General features: G+C 35.6%; 1 protein-coding gene across 3 annotated transcripts in view; it reads left to right on the forward strand.

Annotated features, from left to right (window-relative positions):
- NEGR1 (neuronal growth regulator 1) overlaps window positions 1-13,163 on the forward strand; it is a 941,547-nt gene that overhangs the window by 121,289 nt on the left and 807,095 nt on the right. The window contains exon 2 of one of the 3 annotated variants that reach the window (XM_070078259.1): window positions 1-13,163. This exon is cut by the window's right edge and continues 90,415 nt beyond it. The exons of the other annotated variants lie outside the window; for them this stretch is intronic. The gene's annotated coding sequence lies outside the window, so the exon portion shown is untranslated. 3 annotated transcript variants of the gene reach the window in all.

Raw genomic sequence — 13,163 nt, forward strand, 5'->3', positions numbered from 1 at the left:
AGAGAGACGTAGAGCCAGAGAGAGAGATCTTCCTTTCCGTTGACTCATTCTCCAAATGACTGCAACTGCCAGAGTTGAGCTATCTGAAGCCAGGAGACAGGAGCTTCTTCTGGGTCTCCCACGCGGGTGCATGGGCCCAAGGACTTGGACCATCTTCTACTGCTTTCTCAGGCCATAGCAGAGAGCTGGATTGGAAGAGGGGCAGCTGGAACTTGAACTGGAACCAACATGGAATGCTGGCGCAGCAGGCTGGGGCTTTAACCTGCTGTGCCACAGCATCGGCCCCAAGAGTGTAATATCTGTTTTTGAAATTCACTTTGTCTTGTGTTATTACAAAAAAAAAAAAAAAGATTTTCAAATCCAGTGTATAGAGTAAAGGCCTATTCAAACAGGTTGCATTTGATGCTGGGACTTTTGATTATAAAGAAGGCAGTCATATCCTCATTAATATTGTATCTATAAATTATAATGGATATGAAATTTGTTTAAATTTTAACTGAAAAGTGATCCCTGTTAGGAATTTGGAAAACATTATGCTGAGTGAAATAAGCCAATCCCAAAGGGACAAATACCACTTGTTCTCCTTGATAGGTGACAACTAACTGAGCACCAAAAAAGGAAACCTGTTAAAGTGAAATGAACACTATGAGAAATGGTGACTTGATCATCCCTCACCCTGACTATGGATGAGCAACTTAATATGTTATCCCTCTTAGTATTTTTTTTTTGTTTGTTCTACTTAATACTTTTGGTTAAATACTGTAATCAATACACAATTCTTCTTAAGTGCTGAAACTTAACTGAAAAGTGATCACTGTTAAATATAAGAGTGGGAATAAGAGAGGGAAGAGATGTGCAATTCGGGACATGCTCAAGCTGACTTACCTCAAACGGTAGAGTTAGAAACCTACCAGGGGATTCCAATTCAATCCCATCAAGGTGACATGTACCAATGCCATCTCACTAGTCCCAGTGATCAATTTCTGTTCACAAAAAATTGATCATAATAATAGGACTAAGAGCCAAAGGGATCACATAAACAAGACTAGTGTCTGCAAATACTAGCTGACAGAATAAAAAAGGGAGAGAATGATCCAACATGGGAAGTGAGATACACAGCAGACCCATAGAATGGCAGATGTCCTAAACACACTCTGGCCTCGGAATCAGCCCTTAAGGTGTACGGATCCGGCTGAAAAGCCCATGAGAGTATTTCAGGCATGGAAAGCCAAGACACTGTGGGGAAAAAAAAAAAAAAAAACCTAAATGAAAGATCTCCACGAGTGAGATCCCAGTAGAAAGAAGGAGGTACCTTTCTCTAAAGGGAGGAGAGAACTTCCACTTTGACCATGGCCTTGTCTAAATATGATCAGAGTCAGTGAACTCGGGGCTTACATAGCCTTGGCAGCTCATGACAAGAGCCTAGGATGATTACTGAGGCCATAAACAAGAGTGTCAAATTGTTAAGTCAACAACAGGAGTCACTGTGCACTTACTCCTCATGTAGGATCTTTGTCCTTAGTGTGCTGTACATTGAGATCTAATGCTATAACTAGTACTCAAACAGTATTTTTCACTTTATGTTTCTGTGTGGGAGCAAACTGTTGAAATCTTTACTTAATGTATGCTAAACTGATCTTCTGTATATAAAGAGAATCGAAAATGAATCTTGATGTGAATGGAAGGGGAGAGGGAGTGGGAAAGGGGAGGGTTGCGGATTGGAGGGAAGTTTGGGGGGGGGAAGCCATTGTACTCCATAAGCTGTACTTTGGAAATTTATATTAATTAAATAAAAGTTTAAAAAAAAAGAAATTTTATAAAGTATCATAGTTGCATGTTGATATGCTAGTACTATCCCTTGTTTTCTTGAAAAAAGTGCATTATGGTTGATGAATGTAGATGCAATAATGATGTTTGATTATAAAGATAAAACCCATATAGAAAAATGATCTTCCATTGTGAGTTAACTGTGGAAGAAATTCTACTTGGGATTATTTTATTGAAAAACAGTTATATTGATTCAGTTTAAAAAGCACAGGACTAAATCATTAACATTCTATAATTATATAGCCTCGTGACATTTCCACTCTGCCAACCACTGCAGATAATTATTTCATTATCTGAAAGTGCTTTGTTTTAATTCATCAGCCTTTCCTTCCAGTTTATTGTTAAGACAAATTTACTTTTAAATTAAATGGCCCACCAAACAAGATTTCTAGTCATCTTTCTAGAGGAGTCATTTCAGTGTCTAAGTGGTTAATTTTAGGAAATACTAGATTCAAAGCAGAACACCTGGTTAGTGACTTGATAAAAAAACAAGTTTCATTGTTGAAACAACAGTTTCATATTTTAACATGAATTCCTCATGTTTTCTTTTTTTGTATTTTCTCAGAAAACTTCACAAATGATTAACTCTGTATTATAGTTCTTAGATATTTATTAATATTTCTCTTTATTAATTAGGAGGATTGAAGTTGATTCTGAACAAAAGTTTAGCAGCATTCAAGTGTTGATGCTTTCACAAATAATTTTATTAACTATATAGATAAGATATTGTTAATATTTGTCAAGAGCAAATTGCGACAATTTTCAATCTATGGAAACAACAAAATCTATAATATGTTGGAAGGAAATCATTTAAAGTAATGTAAAATAAAGAATTGGCAACAAAAATTTGATTGAACTTCTGAAGTCCCTAGAATCACAACCTAAGTTTCTCATAGGCAAATATAACCTCTTAGTGCATTTTCTGCTTGTTAGCAGCTTTTTAAAAAATATTTATTTACTTGAAAGTCAGCGTTAGAAAGAGAGAAAGACACACACACACACACACACACACAAACACGGCTCTTCTATCACTGGTTCAGTCCCCAGATGACCACAATGGCTGGGACTGGGCCAGACAGAAGCCAGGAGCTTCATCTGGATCTCCCATGTGGGTGCCAGGGCCCAAGCACTTGGGTCATCTTGTGCTGCTTTCCCAGGCTCATTTAGCAGGGAGCTGGATGGAAAATGGAGCAGCCAGGACATGAATCAGTGCCCATGTCGGGTGCTAGCTTCATAGGTGGCTTTTCCCACTGTGCCACAACACCAGCCTCTCTTTTGTTCTTCTTAACAAGGTCTACACAAATGAATGCTATTTTACAGAGGTTAGCTTTGTACTATTTTGCTATAGCCAAAGTGAGTATGAAAAGATAGACCCCTGAAGCCCTCCTGCATCTAGGTGTTGAGGATAGGGGGCACTGAGTCGTGCTTATGAAGGTGAAAAGCCAGGGCAGAGCCTCACTAAAAGACCAAGACCTAATCACAGGGCTATGCAGTGCTTCCACTCCCTCATGCACTTTACCACCACATCCAAGGATTCCTGTGTAATAGAAATTACATGGAAAAAATCGCATGTTTCAGGCTTTATTGAAGCAGAGGCCCCTAGGGAAACCCAAAGACAACAGGAGGTATGAAACAAATGAAAAAGGACACCAGAGGTAAGGTAAGGTTCTGATAAGTACAGCAACAGCAAATAGTGAACATGTCAAATGACAAACTGGGTGCTCAAGTCCATAGCTGTAAACATGTCCATTGCTCCTTGAAAATATACGTAGCACTTAAGAACAACTCACTGGAATTCTAAGTGCAGCTTTAGCTCCTGGGTGTACTTTACTGCTAATGTAGACCCTGTGAAGTCAAGGTGATGACTCAGTGGTTGGATTGCTGCTAAATGTGGGAAACTGGTTTGAGTCCAGGCTCTCACTTTATGAGCAACCCAGTACTGGTTGTTGTGGACATTTGGAGTGACCTGGCAAGTAGGATCTCTCTCTCCTTCTCTTACTTTCTCTCTCCCCCTCTCCCTTTCTCTCCTTTTGTTCTTCCTATCAAGTAAGTGAACTTCAAAAAAATATGATAGTGTTTTACTGACTGAGCAGCCTTCTTCCCCACTCCAAGATTTTGAGCTCCAAAAATGATAAAAGCTTAGATTTATCTGTTCATTCTACAGTTTGTCATGTGTCAGACACTGGCATTACTCCAGAGAATGCAACAGCCCAAACCCCTGCTTTCAAGGAGCTCACATTCTAATCATGGGAGACATATAATAGATAAATAAGAAAAACTTATGATGTGTTAGGTGGTAATAAGTACTATAAAAGAAACCAGGGGGAAAATAAGAGTTAGTTTGCAATTTGAAATAGGTTGACCATGAAAGTTCTGATTCCAAATACATGTATGTACATGTCTGAAACAAAGATTCATTCATGTCAACTAAAACCTTAAAATTACATAAATGACACATTCACTCCTAGAATTCACAAATACCTCTATGCTTAGGAAGTGTGAATCCAGAACATTGAAGAAGAAATCAGATATCCCTAAGGAAAGAGAAAGAATTGTGAACTGTGTAACAAAAGTTTAAAAAGATATGCCAACAGCAAAAAAAAAAAAAAAAAAAAAAAAAAAAAAAAAAAAAAAAGTCTAAATAAAAATATTTGTTATTGTATAAAATATCTAAATTTGAGTTAATTGAACTGTAAACTCCTTAATCTGGTATTAATTGTCTTATACTTAATATTTTTCAATATAGTAGTCTCAAGAGATTTCTTTCTTATTCTGCTGAACATTTGTGTGTTAGGTCTTTTACTTGTCTTTCTACTCACCTCTAGTTTATCAGTGAACTTTTAACTGACATTTGTTAAAGTTCACTAAATTTGGAAATGATTCTCAAGGATTAGGAAGTGTCAGGAAGAATTTTATGTTCAAAACAATGAATCAGAAGGAAAGCCTCATCAGTATATATCTATTTAATGGAGAATTTGGCATAAATTCTAAATCATTTAAAAAGTATTGAAGGAAAAAAAAGCACTATTTGCATAGGGATAACCATTGGAGAATTTATACTTCATTAACCTGTTGAATCTTATAAAAGATCAGAAGCAGAAATAATATTAAAAGCCATAAAGAAGAATTCAGTAGAGATAATTATAAGATTATACACTAAGTTCAGACCTGAAGCAAAATATCTTAGAATAGATAATTAATTTAAAATCAAGACTACATTGCTATAGAACAATATTAACACTATTAACATATGAGATAATAAATTGTTTATTAAGGACTCTTGAAGTCTTTTAACACCAAGAAGGAAAATATGTACTGAAAGTTGTATCTAGCTGATTTCCGGGAAAATGAAATTACAAAAGGTGATGTGAAAATAGGAATATAATTTTAAAGGTCTTATATACATGTAAACTTGTCTTAAATATACATTAGAGGCCAGCGCCGTGGCTCAATAGGCTAATCCTCCACCTTGCGGCTCCGGCACACCGGGTTCTAGTCCCGGTTGGGGCGCCAGAATCTGTCCCAGTTGCCCCTCTCCAGGCCAGCTTTCTGCTATGGCCCAGGAGTGCAGTGGAGGATGGCCCAAGTCCTTGGGTCCTGCACCCCCATGGGAGACCAGGAGAAGCACCTGGCTCCTGGCTTCGGATCAGCGGGATGCGCCGGCCGCAGCGCGCTGGCCACAGCCGCCATTGGAGGGTGAACCAATGGCAAAAGGAAGACCTTTCTCTCTGTCTCTCTCTCTCACTGTCCACTCTGCCTGTCAAAAAAAAAAATATATATATATATACATTAAAAGAATTTTGCTTAATATTTGAATTCCTTTCTTGATAATGAGCAATTGATTTGCATAAATATCTGACTTCCTACAACTTCCTTCTAATTATCCTAATATTTCCATTGTATAGGATGAGTTTAATATATTTTTCTTATGACAAGTTTTTTGTTGTTTTTAATTTAAACACTGTTTATATGACTTCTCTCTGTCTCTCATCTCCTCAGTTTCACACCCATATTTCAGCCATTATGTATTTGATAAAGTTTCTGAAAATCTTCACCAAATTTGCAGGTACATTTTCTGCTTCACACTCAGGTTTATCAGTGGTCTCTAGATTGAGGTTATCAGTGTGGATGATTTCCTCGCTTGACCTACAAAGAGATTCTCTCCTACATCAATGTTTAACTAGTATTAGTAGCCAAAATCTTTAGATAAAAAAAGATACATCTTCATTTTTCTTCTATTTAAAATTGTGTGTATGTATATTGGTATGCGTATAAGACTGACTTTACTTTCACCCCAACAGTTTCTCTAAAAAAAAAATAATGTAAACACCTTCTAAATAATGGCTTATTTGTCTATTCCTCAATAGAAATTAATGTAAAATTTTTACAAAAGGTCTTCTGTAAATTTGGAATAAAAACAGTGGAGATGAGTTTATATAAAACAATAAATAGAAGGAAAACAGCAGATTCCAAAGTGAAAGTTACACATAAACCTTAACATTTCATAAAGGATATTAAACAAACTTCTTTCAAGGTTTATTTAAACATCATGTTATAGGAAAAGCTCACTTAATCTAAAATATGGCTTTGCCAAACAAAAGGTTGTGTTGAAAGATTCAAGAAACCTCAAATTAGAGGGAAGGTTTAAAGCGACAAGAAATAAAGAGTAATAGAAATAAAAATGTCATTTAATTTGATCCCATTGATTTCCAGACATTAATCATTTTCAAGAAATTCTCATATATTATATACCTCTGCTGTATTTTATATTATCTATTTTATTAACTTTACTAATGTCAGTTTAAAAATTCAGTGGTATTTTATTAAATTATTCAATTCTCATGTATTTTCAGTTCAATAATTAGAAATTGTTTCCTGAATTATTTTTAACTTCCATATCTTAAAAATAGCTAATAACATTTCTTTTGTTCTTTGATTTTTTTCATCACCTTTTCTACTATGAAGAGGTAAGCCTGAGAAAAATCGTAGGCAAAGAAAATGATCAGAAGGATGCCTTGTTTATGGTCTAGATAGTTTGGGGAAATACTGTTGTTGGGCAAACAAAACTCTTTTCCTTTATATAGGTAACATCGCCTTGTTTTTGACGAATTGCTTTCCACCTCATGCTAACAATACTGTCTGAGTTGTAGTGGCAATGATTTTATAAAATCCCATCTCTGTAGCCCATGGACTGGCCAAGGTGTCAGCTTCTAGTCACACTAATTCAGTCACACTCCTTGATCACTTCTGGCAAAAAAAGATTCATTCAGGAGTCAGTCCTTTAACCAAGTCAATTAAGCCTCTGGAATATGATAATTTTTAAGATTTATTTATTTTTTACTTGAGAGTCAGAGTTACACAGAGAGAGGAGAGGCAGAGAGAGAGAGAGAGAGAGAGAGAGAGAGGTCTTCCACCCGATGGTTCACTCCCCAGTTGGCCGCACGGCTGGAATTGCACCGACCCGAAGCCAGGAGCCAGGAGCTTCCTCTGGGTCTCCCACGTGGGTGCAGGGGCCTAAGGGGTTGGGCCATCTTGTACTGCTATCCTAGGCCATAGCAGAGAGCTAGATTGGAAGTGGAGCAGCCCGTACTAGAACCGGTGCCCATATGGGATGCCGGTGCCTCAGGCCAGGGCGTTAACCCACTGCACCACAGCGCCAGCCCCTGGAATATGATTTTTAACATACTTTTTATTTTTAATTGACAAATTATAATCATGTGAATTTTTGGCTACAATGTCATTTTTGATACATGTATAAAATGTGTGAGGATTGAATCAAGTTCATTAATATCACCTCACATCTTTATAAATATTTTATGATGAGAATTTTGAAATTTTTTCTTAGCAATAATACACATTATTATTAACTATAGTCACTATGCTGTTAGAAAGATCTCAAAGACTTATTCCTCCTTTCTAGCTAGAAAATTGTGCCCTTTGAGCAACATTTCTCCAGCACCTAGCGATTCCCAGCCTCTGATATCCACAACCCTATCTCCTATTTTTATGAGTTCATCTGTTTTAGATTACATGTATAAGTAAGATCATTCAGTGTTTGTCTTTTTGTATCTGGCTTATTTCACTTAGCATAATAGCTGAATCCACTTATTCTTAAAGGTTGAATGAGATTCTGTTGTGTAAAAGTGGTTATTGTTAGGTAGAGAATGGAATTAAAAATAAAATTAATTAGATGCAAAGTTTTTGATATACATGAATATCTTTTTAATATATACTTTTTTGAAGAAGTTTTAAAGTACATTCATATACACCATATTTTCTTAAACATTCATCTGTTGGTGGACACTTTGATTCCATATCTTGGACATCATGAGCAATATTTCAGTGAAATTTGGAGTATCTCTAACCAACTAAATTAAAATCCTTTGGATATATACCTAGCAGTGTAGTTGCCAGATCAGATAATAGTTCTGGCTTTGGTTTTTTTTTTTTTTTTTAATCTTCATATGGTTTTTCACAATGGTTATATAAATGTACATTCCTACCAACAATAGACAGGGTTTCTATTTTTTATATGTACTCTATAGAATACCATATAGCAGTGAAAAACAATGAAATCCGGTTATTTGCAACAAAATGGAGGAATCTGGAAAACATCATGCTGAGTGAAATTAGCCAGTCCCAAAGGGACAAATATCATATGTTCTCCCTGATTGGTGACAACTAACTAATCACCAAAAAGGAAAACTGTTGAAGTGGAATGGACACTATGAGAAACAGTGACTTGATCAGCCCTTGTCCTGACTGTCAAGGAACAACTTAATACTTTATTTTATTTTATTTTTTTCTATTTAATACTATTGGTTGAACTCTTTAATTAACACACAATTATTCTTAGGTGTTTAAATTTAACTGAAAAGTGATCCCTGTTAAATATAAGAGTGGGAATAAGAGAGGAAGGAAATGTACAATTTGGGACAACTCAATTGGACTTGCCCCAGACGGTAGTTAGAAACGTGCCAAGGGATTCCAATTCAGTTCCATCAAGGTGGCATGTACCAATGCCATTTCACTAGTCAAAGTGATCAGTTTCAGTTCACAAAAGATCATAATGACAGGATTAAGTGTCAAAGAGATCACATAAACAAGACTATTGTCTGCTAATACTAGCTGATAGAATAAAAAAGGGAGAGAATGATCCAGCATGGGAAGCGGGATACACAACAGACCCATAGAATGGCAGATGTCCTAAACAGCAGGACTCTGGCCTCAGAATCAGCCCTTAAGGCATTTAGATCTGGCTGAAGAGCCCCTGAGAGTATTTTAGGCATGGAAAGCCAAGACACTCTGGGAAAAAAAAAAAAAAAAAAAAAAAAACCCTAAAAAAAGACCTATTTTCAACTTATTCTTACTAGCATTTATCATCTTTCATATTTTTGCTAATAGTCATTCTGAAAAATGTCAGGTGATTTTTTAAAATTATTTTTGATAGTAAATTTAAATGTGTGAAATAAAAACTTCAAAGATCCCAACTTTGATGATCATTCTCTGGATATATATCTCTGTGAGTGAAAATGGTACACATAGAAAAGATGAAAAGAGAAAGAGGTGACTTATCTCTAATTCCAGTCAGCTCTACCTACGCCATTATACTTTCTGGTATTTACAATAAATCCTTTATGTCTAATGGTTGAAGTTGAATTTATGACAGTGGGAATCAAAAGAGGCCTAGAATAGCAAAACATAAACATCACTCATTCATACCTAATCAAACATGAATGTGATAGTTGGAGAGAGAGAGATACATGTAGAAAAGATTCATCATAATCCTTCAGGCTACATAGCTACTGTCTTTCTAACTGGTAGTGCCTAAAGTTTGAGAATAAAAGGAAAGATACTACCTAAACCAGTGAAGGTGTTTATTCAACTACCACAAGTGCCATCTCCCCTTTTATAAATATTTAGAAGTGGAGATTATCATATGCTTTTCTTGTCCTAATATGCATACAAAAAGATAACATCTGAAGAAAATACCAAATAGATAGCACAAATAGGTATAAGTGGATAGCACTAAAAAATTCCTCTTTCAACACTTCAACTCTTCAGCATTCCCTGTGTGTCATATTAGATTGATGATCTTGAAAGCCAGGGAAAATCAGTTCTAAAACTGCTGACGACAAACTGTGCATGTTCTTTCTGAATTTTCTTTATGAATTTACTTTTTATTAAATAATGTTACATATTTATGTGTTTAAATTTTTGTTGGTTTTTATTTATTTGAAATATAGGCATGAAGACAACGTGGGGTGGGGGTATCTTTCATTCTCCAAATGTGCACAATAGTCAGGGCTGGACCCTCCTGAAGCTAGAAGCCTGGAACACAACTCAGTTCTCTCAAGTGAATGGCAGAGACCCAAGTACTTGATCACCTACTGCGTCTCAGGGTGTTCATTAGCAGGAAGCTGGACTTTGAATGAAGCTGGGTTTTGAATCAGGCTCTCTGATATGAGATGTAAGTGTCCACAGCAGCTGCGTAATTGCTCCACCAAATGCTCACCCCATTTACATTTATTTTTATTTTAATTTTTAATTCATTTTTAACAGATTCAATGTGATTTGTAGACACAATTTTAAGAACATTATGATATGAAAAATACTTTAATAAAACATAATTTAAAATACTTTAAAAATACCAAGTGGAAGATTTTAAAAGGTGTTTCTAAGAACAGAGAAAAATCATTTGATTTGGATATTATTTATAATAATACTATGCACACACAAAGGACACCTTTTAAAACCTTCCTCTTCTCCATCAGATTTTTAAGTGTTATACCCTGTAGTCTAACCATTTCATTAGTTTAAAAATCCCAAATACATTCACTTTATTCAGTTCCTATTACCTTAATTTTCTTACCATAATATAGAAGGAGAAAAAAATATCGAGGGGCTGAAAAACAATAATAGAAATCTGTAAACGTAAATATTTGAGACTTTTTTTATATTGTTGATCTAGAAAACTATAAACATTGGATACACTACAGAATAAGTTCAAAATTCTAAAAGAAAATAAAGCATTTAAATGGCATGCATTTCATGAGACTTTCAGTTTGATCTCAAAGTGCTTGCATGAGTAAAATGACAGATATTTGGAAGCTGAATGGAAGGTATTATTTAAAGTACAGACACAAAGTACGAACTGGAAATTTGGAGAAATATCAAAGCTGGTCTCAGATACAGGCTGTGCTTGAGGTAAACTGATTTAAGATTGGATAGAGCAGGGTGGTGATGGGGTACACAGTGTATAGGGACAATAAACAGATAATAATACCTAGCCTAAGATCACTTGATGATATTCCTGCTACTGTCCCCCCAAAACAATAAATTTTCAAGTTTAATGAGTTACATTTTAAAGGTAAGCTGCATTCTTTTAGAGATACATCAGATTTTTAAAAATGGTCTTGTAGGGTCTGAGAGTAATAGTCCACCTCATGGTGAACTAAACTTGAAGGAAACAATAATATCTCCCTAAACCTAAAGGAACATTTGTTTCAGTAGCCTGCAGGCTTATTTTCTTGTCTGGACCTTTACTGATGAAAGCCTACTTTCCCATCCAACCTTCCAGTTTCTGTTTTTACCTTTAATTTAAAAAGAAAAAAACACATAGAAAAGCTTCTTCAAAGATAAGTTTGAATTAATTTATACTCCTTGTGTCCTTGAAGTATCTACTTCCATGGTATCTTTAAATGCCCTGCATACTTTTATTTATGAGACAATATGCACTTTCTATGGTACTGTCCTTATTTGGGTTTTATAACTTTTTTCCCCAATTACACAGTAGAAAATATGACCTGTAGTGAAATAATTAAATAGCACATTATATTTCTATGTAGTAAAGTTTATAAATTGAAGTATATTTATGTCATTAACCTGCTGCGCCACAGCACTGAGTTATCATTCATGTGTTTCTAAGATCATATTCTTACCTCCCATTTTCTTGACTGTATTGTCCAAGTCATACCAGATATCATTGCTTGCTGGCACAGCAATTATCTTTGCTAACTTTCTCTGTGGACTAGAGGAAGTGAGAGAAACACTTTTCCTATGATTCTGTGCCAATTTCTTGTAAAACTAATTAATATATAATTTAATTGAGCTATATTAAGTTATATACAGCTGGTTGTGGTAATACTGTTATAGAATAAAGCTAGATGTAAGTCAACAAATAACTAAAGGTATGATATATATACCCAAATGAATACTATATGACCATAAAAAGAGGTGGTCTCCTGCCATTTATAGCAAAATGGATCAAACTGAAGTGTGGTCTGTTAAGTCGGAACCTGTAACTTATAACACTTTTTGAATGAACATCTAGGGATAAAACAAAGAAAATACCAAATGTAGAATTTCATAACATGGGAAGTGGGATACAAAGCAGACTCATAGAATGGCGGATATCCTAAACACACTCTGGCCTCAGAATCAGCCCTTAAGGCATTTGGATCCAGCTGAAAAGCCCATGAGAGTATTTCAGGCATGGAAAGCCAAGACACTTTTGAAAAAAAAAAATGAACTGAATGAAAGATCTCTGCGAGTGAGATCCCAGTAGAAAGAACGGGTCATCCAAGAAGGAGGTACCTTTCTCTAAAGGGAGGAGAGAACTTCCACTTTGACTATGACCTTGTCTAAATATGATCAGAGTCGGGGAACTCAAAAGGCTTCCATAGCCTTGGCAACTCATGACAAGAGCCTAGGGTGATTTCTGATGCCATAAGCAAGAGTGTCAAATTGTTAAGTCAACAACAGGAGTCACTGTGCACTTACTCCTCATTTAGGATCTCTGTTCTTAATGTGTTGTACATTGTGATTTAATGCTATAACTAGTACTCAAACAGTATTTTTCACTTTGTGTTTCTGTGTGGGTGCAAATTGATGAAATCTTTACTTAATATATACTAAATTGATCTTCTGTATATAAAGAGAATTGAAAATGAATCTTGATGTGAATGGGATGGGAGAGGGAGCGGGAGAGGGAATGGTTGCGGGTGGGAGGGAAGTTATGGGGGGAAAAAGCCATCGTACTCCATAAGCTGTACTTTGGAAATTTATATTTGCTAAATAAAAGTTAAAAAATGGTAATATGATGAACACATTTCTGCGAAAATGACAATTATGTGAAATAGGCAAATGGAAGAAGTAAATTAATATCTGAGACTTTGCTGCCCAAGAAGGAACTGTTCCCAAGGTTAGTTGATTCATTGAGATGGCAGAGGACTGGTCTGAGAGTGCAGCTTTCTTGCAAACTCATCACTTGCTTTCTGTGTAGGGCTTTCACATTTCAGTCTACCATTTCTCAGCTAACACCTAGCCTGTATACT

The sequence above is a fragment of the Oryctolagus cuniculus genome, chromosome 7, assembly GCF_964237555.1.
Source record: "Oryctolagus cuniculus chromosome 7, mOryCun1.1, whole genome shotgun sequence".
Taxonomy (NCBI): Eukaryota; Metazoa; Chordata; class Mammalia; order Lagomorpha; family Leporidae; genus Oryctolagus; species Oryctolagus cuniculus.